The sequence below is a fragment of the Vidua chalybeata genome, chromosome 3, assembly GCF_026979565.1.
Source record: "Vidua chalybeata isolate OUT-0048 chromosome 3, bVidCha1 merged haplotype, whole genome shotgun sequence".
In the NCBI taxonomy this organism is placed as follows: domain Eukaryota; kingdom Metazoa; phylum Chordata; class Aves; order Passeriformes; family Viduidae; genus Vidua; species Vidua chalybeata.
Genome location: NC_071532.1, coordinates 80801439 through 80815244, shown reverse-complemented (window position 1 = coordinate 80815244; position 13806 = coordinate 80801439).

Below are 13806 nucleotides of genomic sequence, written 5' to 3'. Positions count from 1 at the left end.
CCTTAGAATGTCAAGCTAAAGTCAAAGGAAAGAGAACTTGTAAATATATATAATATATATATATGTAAAAATGCACATCAACAGAGATGGATGTTGAAAGGACTTCTAGAAGTCCTTTCTAGAAGTCAAATAGCTAAGGAAAACAGAAGTTTAAATAATAAAAAGAGTTTAGTACCTGTCATTTTTGACAAAAGAACACACATTTTTCTCCCACTTTGTTAATCAAGGAGTAAATTACAAAAATGAAGGGGAAGAAGAAAACCCCAAACAAGGCAAACCAACTAAGCCCCTGCGTAGTAGTGATGACAGAAGTAACAACCTCTACAGTAAACACAACTCACTTTCTGTTGTCCCTAAGCTAACTGAACCTTTCAGAACTGCAGATTTTTGGATTGATATTTTCCATGGAAAGCCCTCAGAGTGGAAGTCTTCAGTAGCTTTTCTTTTGTTAAAATGGTTCAATAGTACTGCCACAGACCTGCTGCAGTGCAGGGTAACAGGATATTCCATGGTGAGTTGCTTGTGATGCTGAATGAAAACATTAGTTCTGGACATTTGCTTTTTGCCTGTTCTTCTTAAGATTTAAGCAAGCAGAATGCATCCAAAACTGGCATTTGTACATTTGGAACCTACAATATCATTTGGCAGCAGACATATGAGTTCAAACACCTCCCAAGTCCTATAAGCTTCTACCTCTACTACAGATGCTCCACGTGCACCCAGACAGTGCAGCACAGGCCGGGGTGGAAGGAGCAGGGCTCAGCTGGCTTTGCACATGCAGCAGCTTCTGCCATGGAAAAGGGCAGAAGGGCTATGCTCTCATCTCAGTGCTCCCACTGCTGGTTTGAATAATGTAGAGAGGGGAAGGAATATCCTCAGCTCAGTGGGAAGAGTGAGGAATTTTAGAAAGAGGTAAAATGTGCAAATATGCATAATGAAAAACAATCATGGGGGCTTAGAGAAAGGAGCCAAAAGGCCAAACAAAAAAAAAAAGGGGGAAGAGAGGGACAGAAGCAGCTTATTAATAGAGCTCATTTCTATGTAGAATCCAGCTTACCTTCATAAGTCAAAGGCCTGCTAAATGACTCACCAACAACCTGAACCCAGGACATGGTTCATGGTTCTGTAGCCTGAATTTCAGGCTAATGACAGCACACCAGGCAGTCTCTGCTCACAGCTTTATTATAAAAAATCTGTTCAAGGTCTTTGACTTTATCTACATATACAACAGCTTAATGTCAGCTCTCCTTGAACTGGAGGGCACAATGCCAACAAGTTCCATGGCTTGGCTCACCTTGAAGACAATGCTGTACTTGCTGATGATTCTTTTAGCCTGGTGTGAATCTGTGTAACCATGTCTAAAAAGAGTGCCTGGTACTCCAGAGGGAAGATTGTGGTCAACATCTTGGATTTTCAAGATGACTTCACCTTCTACTGTGAGGGCAAATTCTAGGCTTCAAATGGAACTCCCACAAGATCTGATACTCATGGATCTCACCTCACTGTGCTTGTATACAAGATTCTTCAGAAGATCAACAGATCTTATCTTAGTATCCTGTTCAAAGGATCTGAGATACCACTTGTCTTGCTGAGGACAGAGTAAGAACCTGTATTTACTGTATTTAAGCGTCACATGAAGCTGGAGGCTGTGCAGGTACAAGAAACCGGCAGGAACAGGAGAAGTGAGGGATTGTGAGCAGAGGTTAGGAGCAAAAACAGGAGCTCTCCCTGGAAAGTGGAAAGGCACAGCACCAGACAGCCTTTAGAAGTCAATGGAAATAATGCATTGGAATGAAGAAGCAGAGACAGAAATTAACAGAAGGCAAGAGGATGACAACAGAAAAATCCCTACTCTAGGAAAAAAAAAGAAAAAAGAGAGAGAAAGAGGGAGAGACAGGGAGAGAGAAGCATCGAAGAAAGGTTTGTCACCACTATTCAGCTTCTGGGATTGAAAACAGAAGCACCGTTTCTCCAGCTGTGAAATCCACCGATGTGGCGCGTGTATCCATCCCCCTCTAGCGCCCAGGAGACCACAGTATTGCCATCACCTGGAGTGTGAGCTCAGCTGCGGGAAGCGTGCCAGATAAAGCACCTACCGCTGCTGCTAACCCAGGCAGAGCTTTCACTCAAGGACACCTCTCCTCTCCCGTTGCTGACTTGTTCAAAATAGTGCATGGCAATGTTTTTAAATGGTTAGAAGAAATCTGCATTTGCAAAATCAAGAAGGAAAAAGTAAATTCAAATTGCTTGTGAAACTTTACTCCAGCCTCCTGAATATGATCATAAACTATTTTAATGACCTGATTACAAACTCCTGTGGTTTCCCCTCAGGACTCTCTGCCTTTCTTGGGGCAAAGAATAGCCTGTGCGTGCTGTGGGAATTTGTTATTACTGTACAATGGAGGAGGCTGCTGTCGGCTAAGGCTCAGCTGCTTTTGTTGCAGCACCATCATTGCAGAACCTGAACTAAAATGGATCTGCAGTGCCAGAAACAATGCTTTTACAGTAAAACTGGTTGAATGACACCTTACGGAGTGTGGGTGAGCCACGTAAATTGAATTGTCATTATTCCAGAGTGGTATTGTCCCAGAAAAAGCTGCTACTAACAGTGTTAAATGGAGTAAAAGGTTATAGTTTTTCACAGTGGCAAACACAATACCTGGGAAAGGGTAGTTTGCAGAAGTCAGAAGGCTCTCATAGTTGCAATCCAGGTCACAACAGGTTGTGTCTCATGCTTCCACAATGATGTATAGTGCTGTAAGCACTGAAAAATCAGTCTGTGCACATCTGAAGTGCTGGAAGCTTTCATCGACCCTAATCTAGGTGTTTTCATTCCTCCTTTGTAAAAAAAAGTGGTGATAATAATGCCTTCCTTTTTTGACACATCTTTGAAGATTTTAATCAGTGTTTGTAAAGAGCTAAAAATTACGGTCCTTGAGAACATGAGGGAAAATTATTAAATTCAGTATTCTACACTAAATTGAGCACACACAGTAAAGTGATGGAGAAGCCTACACACTACAGAGAAAGTATAAATAGAGAAGATACTGGAGATCAAGCTTTAGTAAGCACCAAGTAAGGCAGTGATCTCATAGCAAAAGTAACATGAGATTTCCAGTGGTGGGAATCCATCTTGCCAGACAGTCACTTGCACTCTCTCTCAAACATGGAGAGGGATATGCTCTGAGGGAGATATGCCACCCTTCTCTCAGACACCTGCCTTAGCTTTGGATGAATCACACCATGAAGTGGTGCCCACCTAAGGGCAGGAGCCCACCTAACCATTTGAGAGTCATTGCCTAATTTTCACACAGTAAAAATGAGATTAATCTTACCTCTATGGCATATACAAAAGCAGTCTGGATCCAGTTTGCACCTGCAATATTAACTTTAATGCATTCTAATTCAAGTCAGAAGCATGCTTGGATTTGCAGTCCTGACCATTACACAGTAGGTTTTGGAATTAAGCTTTCAGCTAAACATGTATTTCTAATAACAAAAACATTATATAGGCTTGGAAACAAAGATAATTCTGTGATTTTATTCACCTGCCCATAAATGACTAAGAAGGCACACATAAGACATCACATTTATAAATCTATGTCCTATCTATACTATCTATATTAATATTTCTATGCAGGTTTTTTTTTTGCTGTGTTTTCTGTTTTTACTGTGGAATGCCTTTCTTGCCTCTTTTGTAGAAACAAAGGCATTTCATTCAAAACCTAAATTTTCACTTTTTCTAGAAAGCACTTGCAAGTTATAATCTCAGACATAATTTTATTTGCAGACAGGGCACTATTGTAGGGTACAAGTATGCAACATATGCAGTTCTTCATATTAATACAGGCACACAATGAAATATATGCTCCTTTTCTATCACAGGTCTGCTGATAAAAGCAGCCTGGCTCAGGGGAAAAAACTGGAGACAACTTTCTTCAATAAATGCATAGTCTAAAAAATATCAATTCCTGTAATGACAAAAAAGGGTCCCACTGAATCCCGTGTTACTATTTGTGCATAAATCCTCAATCTTTCCCAGTAGGCCAGGAGAGAGGAGGGTGAGTCAGTAGTTTGGTTTTGCTTGGGCTTGTTATCAACTGTTGTCCTTATGAGATTGTGATTTTGAAAGTACAAGTTGTCATTCTTCCTGTGTTCTTTCTCTCTTTCTCTGCCTGGGGGGGTAGCAGAAATGTTGCAAGATGAAGCACTCCACATCTCACCTGAGATAAGAGCATCTTCATCAAAGGAAGACATAGCCACAGCTATCTGCAAGTAATCTCATGAGCCAAGAATGCAAAACTTCAAGTAGCGTGGGAACGGTCCCATTCCAGTCGCAGCGGAAACAGTGCAACCCACGCCCACTCATAACCATAGATTTTTATTAGGAGGGAAAAATGGAAATCTAGTGGGAAAAATAAAGGTCTTATTTGTGCAGGTGACCATACAGTGAAGGGTCTAAAATTCTTTCCTTATCCTTACTAGCAATGAAAAGTAATCTGTCATACACCTGTAACAGACAAATGTTTGCTTCCAAATATTGAAATTTCCGTCGGTGCCTTGGAACATAACTTGATGCAGTAGATGGCTGTGGCCACTGCAGCAAGAGCAGGGGGTTGCACATCTGTTGAGGAGCAGTGCAGCTCCTGGGAGCAAGACACAAAGTATGATGGCAGACAAGGAAGGGATACTTTAAGCAGGAGGAATAGAGCACCATCCCCACTGTGCACCATTGTCTAGGAACTCAACACAACTGGGAGGGCAACCAAAGATGTAAGAGCAAGTTGTCATTCCTGGTGACATGGTACACACTGGTGGTGTATCAGACTAGTCTGCCACAAAACACGACATTGTCATATAGAAGTGACCACAGAGATGTTGCACGTGGCTCCTCACCGTGCTGCTGTGGCACCCTGGACTGGCAGGTGTTGCTCCTATACTTCTGGGATCTTGAGTCCTCTCAATGCTGCTACATCATCTTGTACAGTCCCTGCATCCCTAATCTATGTAGTTTTCACACTCTAAGGCACTGAATATGTGAGCTCTGCACAGCCTTCTGAGGGTGTATCGATAGGTGTGGACTCCCTCGCCCACACTCCAAGTTAGGCAAAAGCAAGCCAGTTCAGATCAGAAAGTCATGTATTTGCACAGATTTAAAAACTTGGGTACAGCCCTGGGCCACTCCAGCTACACAGATTCCAGAAGTGGGTGGCATCCAGTTGGCTTGGAAAATGAGTGAGGTAAATGTGTGTCTGTCTGCACCTGTCCTGGTCAATACATATGAGTCAACAGCATCATTATTAGGAAAATAAGATTAGGGCAGGGACTAGGAAGGTCCACCTACAACATCCAATCTGGTCTCACTCATCGTGGATATCAACTGTGTGTATGATTGCATCCCCAAACTTATCAAGCTCCACCTGAAGATAATCTAGGATGTGTTTGCATACCCTGCTCCTAATAGGACAGTACATAATGGGACAGAGCTTCCTGATCTGATGGTTAGGAACCTTCTAATTCCAGAACTTTCTAATTCCAGTTCTAGACTACTAACATTTTATTATATGCATCTTCTTTCTACTACCAGTATCAATTCAAATTGCTTTTCTCACTCAAGGTGTTGGATATCCAAGATGTTTGTAGACAACAGTGGTGTCCCCAGTCCATCTGCCTCTGGCAGCTCCACCTGCCATCCCTACTCTGATAGTTTGCAACTTCTGATCCACTTCTCACTCTTTGACTCCCTGATGAAACCCTTTGATACAGAGATGAATCTCAGATTTGCTTCCATCTGTTCTCTCCTTCACCTGGAGGTCATTTTGTTTCCTGTTCTGTGTCAGTATCACATAAGACTTCATTGCTCCGTCTGAGACTCCACCTCTTAGCTATCTCAACTATATCTCCCTCTCCTCTGTTGCAACTGTCTTCCCTAATTTTCTCTTTTGCCATTCCATCATCTGCCTGATTTTTCATATCCCTTTCCATTACTGCAATTTAATTTCTCAATTTTTTCTTCTCTATCAGTTAGTCTTTTTTTGTTTTAATTTTGCAACTGCATCCTTCTTCCTCTCTTACCCTTCAGGTAAGTTTCCTAGATCCTAGCCTTAAAGAAAGGATGAAAATTCTCAGATCTCCTCCTACAAATTGCTACACAAGCCACCCTTGCTGTTGTTTGTTTTGGGTAGGTAGAGAATTGCTTGCAAGAGTAATTTTTCCTTTGGTCTTGCCTGTAACAGTCTTTCACAAGAAGCTGAATGTGTGCAGTCGTAGGCAGTAGCTTTGACAATACATATGAAACCACCAGTAGGTCTTGTACCACCTCCTGGCACATTTGAAGGAAAACAACCCTAGGCATTCTTCTACTGCAATGTAAATCATTCCAGTATCTTCAGACCTGAGCAAAACCACTCCTGTTTTCTATCTCATCCTACTTCTTGCTATCACCTTTTCGGCATGCTAAGGAAGGTGTACTAGGAAAGCATACTTCTTTCTTTCCACTAATCTCATTTCTGGGTGATGTGAGAAGCCTATCAGGAAGACAGAGGAAAACATTAGATAGCTTAAGTGTTCACACAGTCATCATATGCCAAGGAAATACACTTTGTTCTGCTGACCTCCAGAATATTTTGACTTCTCTAGCTAACTTGCTTCTACTGTGCTGCCTGAGATCCCTCTTTCAAAGGAAACTGTTTTCATTCATTAATCTGAGTTAGTTCGGACCAATGGTTTTGCATTTTGAAATATGTTTTAGTTTACTGAGGTCTCTTCAAAAGAAAGCACTGGAAAGTACAAATCTACAGTTTATTATATGGGCAGTTTAAGAAAAACAAAACCAAACTGTTCAGTGCTTTCTATAAAAAGGAGATGATAGAGAACACCAATAGTTTGGGGTTTTTTTTTGAGATGGGGTAAGGGGGTTGAGGCAGATGATTTTTCAAGTTCTGTTTTTTATTATATCCACCTCAGAAAGTAGATGGAAGATGCAAAGTCCTGCAAAGGGGGATGAACTTTGTCATCTTGGACACAGATTAGAAGAAATCAAAAAGGTGGTTGTGCCCACTCTTGCAAACAACTGTAAATTCTAAGTAGAATCCAGGGAGACTGCTTGTTTAGGTCCTTACATTCTCAAAATACAACAATATCTCAGAACGTATTTATCCCCTTCTTGAGCAGACTTTCACGTCTGATTGTACAACAATGAAAGGATCAAAGGTACAAAAAGAAATATTCAGGATTTTGGCTCAGCTGAGTAATCAACTCTTGACATTTCTGATAAAACTGTAAAGAACAACATAAGGAAAACAGGCTGATAACATATAAATAATGTTTCCTAGCTTCAGGCCTATGGTAACCCACATTTGAATTATGCAGACTGAAAAGACCTTTCCTTTGTGGAGATCCAAATACTTCGTACTAGTTATCTGTGGTTTTAAAAGCATAAGGCACAATAAGTGATCAGCTTGATGGTTATGATTGTTCCTCCCTTTCCCACAAAGATAAGTAAACCACCTCTGCCCCAGACCGGATCCCAGCATTAACCCATGTCCTGTTAGGCTCTGTGCTAGTGAAAGCCCAGCAGCAGCATCAGGATGGGCAAACACAGATCAGTTCATGCCCTATCCACCCCAGGGCTCACAGGGTGCTGCAGACTCCAGGGGCAAATTGCGATGTGCACACAGCTTGCATTGCATATTGCACTGCCGGGCACCCACCTGTTCCCAGCAGCCTGTCCTTTGGAGAGCTTGAGCAGCCCCACTGAACACAATTCCCTCTGAGGGAACACTTGCTTAGTGACTTAGTGACTAGAGACACATCAGTCTCTCAAAGACAAAAATTTTTGATTATTGAACAACTCACAGTGCACCAGAAAAAATATTGCTTGTTTGATTTCACACAGGGTCCAAGCTCAATCTCCTAACACACTGCAGCTCCTCTCCCAGGCTATGCTGCATATTTTCTGGGAGGTCTGTGATCTACACAGTTAGAAGCTAGAAACAGGGTAGGGTGATCTATAGATTGACTGCTAGACTGATCCATTGGAAGTACCAATACTGCTGTCAGATGCTAAGGCTGATAGCATGCTGAATTAGATTCAATCCTGCTTGGCAGCCTTCTGAAATCTGTAGCTATTATTTGTGAGGGAAAGAAATTGCTGTTGAAGATGACCCACCTTTTATACCGACAGCCATAGTGGCCATGGGACTGTGATGTGCACAGGCATTGAGTATTTATATTTGGAAGTAATCTGATTTTCTGCAATTCAAGGTAATACAATCTGTTGCTTAATTCATCTTGTGGTACCATTATTATTATTATTGGGTTTGGCGTTTTTAACTATTGAAGATTCCTGTTTGAGATAATTTCCCACGAGACTGCCTATGTCTGAACTGTGTGGATCCAACACAACTACTAAAACTCAGAGACTAAGACTAAAAGTATTGAATTCTAACTCAAGCAGACATGTGGACTTCAGAAATAGTGAGTTTATAGCTTGTGTAGTTACTATCAGCGTTCTCAGGCAATGCTGGTGCTGAACAGGAGGAACAAAGGACTCCTTGCTTCCAGAGGCAATTGCCTGACACAAAAGAGACACACTGTTAAGAGTTCTCTAATTTGCTACCACACATTTTTCTGTGAATAATGGATTTCCATCTCTTGACTGTCACTGCCACGTTAAAACTGCATTGAGTTGAATTTCTCTGCGTATCAGACTAATCAATAACAAATCAACAAAATATCTCTCTTGTGCTTCTCTTCCTTTCAGGTGTTAGCTTATCAAATCGGAATGGCAAACTGCAGCTGTGTAGTATTTTCTGGAATTGTTATTTATTTGGCACTAGATTATCACATAAACATATGGAAAAATCTGCTTTGGGTCTTTCCAGTTAAACATCTGTGACAATATCTGTGGCACAGTTCTTACAACAGCACTTGATGAGTTTGAGGGAACAAGAATAAATCTTTTGGGGGATACTCTTGCAAGGGATTTAATTCCACATCTCTGGGAAATGCTGAGCATAGATTTCCTTATCTCCTACGGAGTCACTAGCAGTGCAATTAACTTCCCATACGTCAATCATTGAGTGAGTTATCAAGCAGACAAGTCTTGCCCTGTGATTCCTGCCACCTACCCTCTCACCAGTGACATCCATTGCAATTCTAAAATCAGCAGCCAGCTAGATTTAGAGAAATAAAAGTTGCTAGCAGTATAAATCCCCTATCTTTTTACTTGCAGCCATCTGTCTGTCAGCCTGGGTATGTTAGTCAGATCAATTCTTTTGTGCCTATGCTACGTAAAAGGTCCCTATTTATAGTCAGACCCAGACAAAAGCATAGCCCTTACAACCAAGGCTCTCAAAAGAATAAGAAATTTTCTTGCCTTCCACCAAAGCTTACTGAGTTAGACTGGCCTAGGGGCTTCTTCCAGCAGTCAGATTTAGCCTGACCAGAAGCAGAGATTATAAGTAGATAGACAACAGTGCTGATGTTTAATTTTTAAGGAACTCCCAGTGGAATGAGTATGCCTTGGTGTTGTGTTGTTTTTTTGGTTTTTTTTTTGTTTTTTTTTTTTTCTCCTTATTTCACAAAAGGATTGCACAAAAATGAAATCTGAAGCAGTTTTGATGAAAGCAGTGATCCCTGTTAGTAAGTCATTTAATAATTAGCTAAACAAAGCTCTTGACAGTTCACAATAGGAAATCTGATTCAAAAAGGGTGGAGAGAACAATCTGATAGATCTGTATTTCAACATATGTATTTCATCAAGTAAATCTTCATTGTTTCCTGCCACCTAATGGTATACATTAAAAATTACAAACCAGTAAGACAATTCTCAATTTATGCTATTTCTAATAGATGTTGATATATTTATTTAAATATAGAGAAAAATGAAAGTTTGAGATAAAAATGTGAATTATTACTTCTGGCTTCCAGTGAGATCCAGGCTGCCTAAATTAGTCTAAATCCTGTGTTTTAGTGAAGCTGTATTTCTACATTAAATGCCTGTGCTGCCTAAGGGTGCCACTGAAAACCTGTTTAAATATATCCTGTTCATCTAAATTAAACTTAGACAGAAGCTTGTCATATATGTATTTGAAGCAATCTTTTATATAAAAGTCAAGTCTTTTATATAAAAGAAAGCTTTAATGTACAACATTGCCACAAACTAGATGTTTTTTTTTTTTGAATGGGGCATAGAATGCTGAACCCATCCTAGATTTCCCAGACACATAAAAATTGCACGGGTGTTAAGCATTCCTTCTCTTGGTGGTGACCCACAGAATTTTCAGGTACTCTGTGGTGATGAAAATCTTTAGTCAAAAGAGAATATAGAAAGATACACTCTATATTAAAATTAAAAAATGCATCTAGATATTTTTTCTGGGATGAAGAAAATTCATTGGATAAAGGAAAAGAGAAGTAATAATAAATACCACAACCGGCTACTTTATTTAAAGACAGCTGCAAGTGGGTGAATGCAGTGATGCAGACAGCAGTGCCACACTGAAAGCAGCATTAGAATCTGAATGTGAACCAATACCTGAAACCTGGTCTAGAAAAAAATACCTAGAACATTCTGTAAATGCACAGATGGTCAAACTAAAAGGAAGAGATATGTAGAAGGAAAAAATCCCATGCAGTCTGGAATAAATTTAGGCAAACTGACAGCTGAGTATGGGGTTTGGCTCTTATAAAATTAGTAGCACAGGTATCCCTGAAGTATGATCTAATTTTGGGTCACTTTGATTATTCACACTCTGAATACAGTTCTCTTCAATTTTCTCATGCTTGACAGCAATGAAATATGGGTCTGGATACTGCACTGGCTTATGCAATACTGCTTCTCTGGCTAGTGATACTAGTTCAACAAATGGCCAGGTGATGCACAGAAATTGATGTCTCCACATGTAAAAGTTTGGCATATTTTACAATTATATGGCCACAGTAGGACTTGCTCACTGGCTGGTAGAGTACACATTTGGTATATTTAATTTCAGAAATTACTATTAACATTTTGGGGAGAGATTTATTACTTTTGCAACTGATCACAGCTCCCATTCTGATCAGCAGCTAAAGGCCAGTCTGTGGCATGGTGACCATTGCCTCAAACACTTATTTAAACCTCTTGAACGTGTTGCTTGGTACATGGCTATCTCTAGAGCAGCACCTGCCAGCAGCACACAGAACACTGTGGAAACCTGTTGGGAACTCATGGGATCCAAATGTGACTACTTTAAATCACATGACCATTACTTAAAGCCATCTCTGTATATTTGTTTTTTGAACACTGCTTATAATGTCAGCTATATCTATATATATATATACATACATATAAACATATTTACATACACACAAATACATTCAATATACCTGAAGAATCCATCACTCAACATGTTTCTGAATCTGATTAAGATTTTGGCATACTTTCTTGACCGGTCAAATAGCAATTCTCACTTTATTATCGAATAACAACCGGTATTTTAGAATGGCAAGGTATTAATAAGATTATTTCAGTATGACTTCACCTAGTAGTTTTGCTATCAAGATAATAAGTTTTGTTTGAGCTACAGTACATCTTCTACAAAGAAACCTAGTTATGATTTGAAGAGTGGAAGTGATGAGAATCCAGCATGCTCTCAGGTAAATTGTTCCTACATTTAACTATCCCCAGGATAAAAATGTGATCCCCATTCCTTGCACAAATTGGATTTAATTATGACTTTTTTTGGCATTAGAATTGTGAGCTGTCAAGTATTAGAAATTATTTCCCTGTACAGGTATTTCTAGATTAAGTTAGTAAAAATAGAGTTAAATATGATCTGTGGTTTCAAGACAATTAAAACTGATTGAATTAAACAGAGTGGGATTCTCATCCTGTAATTATGAAACACTGAAATGTCATATAAAGAAAGCTGAATAACATCTCTATGGATAGACACCGCAGTTTCTAGCCTTGATTCACTTAATGTTATGAATTACTCATGTAATTTAAAATAGGACTGTCTTCAACTTAAACGTGCAGTATTTAAAAATCTAAAAAGCAATTGGTGATGAAACCCACAGTTACTATTCTAGACTGAGTGGGAAGCTCTGTCTTACCACAGAGGTGGGTCACATGGCAGTAACTGGATGATTTCTGATCTTACATGAAAATGACTGCAAAACTATGCCATGAAGGCTTCATTTCCTTTTTTTCCCCCTGCTCTTTGCCAGACTACAACTTGTCTGGTTCCAGATAGATTGCCCTGCTTTTTATCAAAGTGTAAATTAATAATTTCTCTGCTAAACTGGCAAAAGGGTTTCTGGCATTTATGCTACCTAAGATGAAACCATTTATTTCTAAGCCCTGTTGATCAAAACCATTACTGTTCTGATCTTTGTCAGTTTGTCTTACTCATTCTTAGGGGTAAGACAACCCTTTCTGTTCCCACATTTAATCTGTACAGGACTGACAATAAAACCAGTCAGGCCAAATGGTACAATTTCTCCTTTTCACGTATCCAAGAAAGAAATGACTGTCCCTAATCAAACTCATTTGTCCGAGGGAGGAGGGATGGGAAAAAACAGCTCCAAAGTACCAGCACAGAAAAAGAAGGACAAGGCAGATAATAATTAGCATAGAATGAAGACAGAAGACACCAAACAAAACATGAAAACAGCTGTAGTGCCAAGACCTAGGATGAGCGTGACAAGAGTGCTTACTAGCAGCTCTTTTAAGAGGGGGTAAAACAGCTAATCAGCTGTTGGGGTGGAAATATACAAAATTCCTTCCATGAACCACAGAGCAAGGAGGAAAACTTACAGCAACACTGTAACATGTCAGACAGAAGTGACAAGAAAACAACTATGCTTGAAGGAATGAAACAGAAATTGTCTGGATGCTTCATCATCTACAAAAACATAATTTAAAGTAACACCTACTAGGAAATGTGACAAGTTTAAGGTTCAGCTGCAAGCTATGTAAAAATTTTGAGAGATTTTGAAATAGAATAGTAGACTTGGAGCCATATGTTTATGTCCAAATCCAGTATTGCAGTTTGCTCACAGTTAGATCCATGTCAATCAGAGGCAACAACATGGACTGCAAAGGAGTTACATCTGATTGATGCTGGCATAAATATGGGCATAATATGGTCTGGGTCAGTAGGGTCTGCAATCATCATCAGATCCTCATTAATTGCTCTGCATGATTATTCACAAATAATAGTAATCCCTGCCAGAGTTTTTAAATGGTTGTCAACAATACTAAGGATGTGCAAAATGACTAATACACACAGATGGGGAATGCAGTTGATTTCAGCTCTTAATGTCTGCTGTACAGATTTAACAGAATTGGCCCCAAGTGACTGAACAATTTCTAAAAGAGAAAAATGTATTCAAAATGTAATTGAAGTTGCTGGAATATTATAGCATATATTAGCAACAACATGGATATAATTATTACCCCATCAGAGCTGGAAAGACATAAATGCTGGGATTAAACTCCATTAAAATATTGTTCAGCCAGTGTACATTTGGATAAACATCTTTGATTACCCCTTTTAAAAATATTTATTTATTTATCTTTATTACCAGTGCAAATATCCAAGGCCATGTGGACAAACCATCTTTTGTACTCAAAAGGCAACAACAATTTAGGTGTTAGTATATTTCCAGATACTTTTTTCTCTTTCACCTAGGTCTGACTAGCAGGTAAACATCTTACTGAAGATATTTCTTCTTTCCACCCTTCCATCATAAATGCTACAAGTTCCTCTGTAAGACACTGGGCCATGTGACCATACTTTTCCTTTTCAAGTTCCATGT